The sequence below is a fragment of the Panulirus ornatus genome, chromosome 5 (genome assembly GCF_036320965.1).
Source record: "Panulirus ornatus isolate Po-2019 chromosome 5, ASM3632096v1, whole genome shotgun sequence".
NCBI lineage: Eukaryota > Metazoa > Arthropoda > Malacostraca > Decapoda > Palinuridae > Panulirus > Panulirus ornatus.
The window spans coordinates 31,351,021-31,352,706 of NC_092228.1; the positions used below are offsets into that span (position 1 = coordinate 31,351,021).

The 1,686-nt window shown below is 38.9% G+C and overlaps 1 non-coding gene across 1 annotated transcript; it reads right to left on the reverse strand.

Annotated features, from left to right (window-relative positions):
• Positions 1 to 469: 469 nt before the first annotated feature.
• Positions 470 to 541, reverse strand: TRNAA-GGC (transfer RNA alanine (anticodon GGC)). Its single transcript has one exon. It is a non-coding gene; the product is annotated as a tRNA-Ala (tRNA).
• Between the last annotated feature and the right edge of the window lie 1,145 nt (positions 542 to 1,686).

Below are 1,686 nucleotides of genomic sequence, written 5' to 3' on the forward strand. Positions count from 1 at the left end.
ACTCTCATCATTATCATTACTCCTTGGTGTTCAATACAAAATCTCAACACTACAGAATAATTTTCAGTGCACCTTAATCTCCATTACTACTAGTTTCAACTCCTTCCGTATCTTCAGTAAATTGTTATGTTCGCTACATCTTTACAATATCTGTATCTTCACTATGCTACTCCTCACCAGACAACTTGACAACAGCCTTCTAGTCTAGCCTTTCTCATATGAAGTCCCTCTCTCTCTTGTGTATCTTTTCTCATACATATATACATCTGGTGTTCCCAGACCGTCACCCATCCAAGTACTAACCAGACCCAACGTTGCTTAACTTCACTGATCACACGATATATATATATATATATATATATATATATATATATATATATATATATATATATATATATATATATATATATATATATATATATATATATATATATGCAAGACTGAAAATGAATTTCACACACAATAAAAATGGAGGCGCCGGGGTTTGAACCCGGGTCCTCTCGCATGCCAAGCGAGTGCTCTACCACTGAGCTACGCCCCCAAGAACATTTTCTGGGACTTAGTATTATATGAAGCCCTGAGATTACCTCGGCAAAATACTGTTTGACCGACCGTTGCCGACTAGCCGGCAAAATAACCACAGGGTAAATCTCCATGTTGCTGTCGTGTTTTTCAATTTTCCACGAAAAAATGTTTTACTTTTTTATTTTCGTTGCAATAGACTGGAACTAAGTGCTAGACTGGAACTAAGCATCAGCCTGGAACCAAGCAATAGACTGGAACTAAGCTGACCTGGTATGAGGTCAGAGCCCTCATTATCATCCCTGCTAACTACCGGAAGCAGATTAAGTCGTTCCACAACCGATGTCCGGCCCATGTTAACTCTGATGTGCCCAGCAGTTGGAGGAGGATCGCCAGAAGCTTCTGGAAGATTTCAAGGACGTCTTGGTGGACCTGGCCCTTTCAGATAAGGTCGAAAACCTCAGTTTATTGTGAAGATCTTCACCATAACGTTGGACGAACATACTGAATGTTGCACACATGTGATGCGGACAAAATGAAAAAAGAAAAAGACAAAAAATATGTCTGGTGTGGGTCTCGAACACACGACTTTGAGTGTGTGAGACTCACGCTCTACCACTGAGCTAACCAGACAATAGAAAAATACGTCTGTTTCTTCAATTTGAATTAATGAAAATCTTTGTGAGGCAGCGTTTAGAAAAGAGAGACGTCTTTGACGAAATATACTTGCTTGGCTCATTCTTCTGTTCCTCATTATCGAAAGTAAACATACTGAAGGATATACATATATTTTTTCTTAATTTCATACTATTCGCCATTTCCCGCCTCAGCGAGGTAGCGTTAAGAATAGAGGACTGGGCCTCTGAGGAAACATCCTCACCCGGCCCCCTTCTCTGTTCCTTCCTTTGGAAAATTAAAAAAAGAAATGAGAGGGGAGGATTTCCAGCCCCCGTTCCCTTCCCTTTTAGTCGCCTTCTACGACACACAAGGAATACGTGGGAAGTATTCTTTCTCCACTATCCCCAGAGATAATATATATATATATATATATATATATATATATATATATATATATATATATATATATATATATATATATATATATATATATAGCGGAAGTGAATCATAGGGTGGGGGAGGGGGCGAAAATCCTGGGAGCCTTGA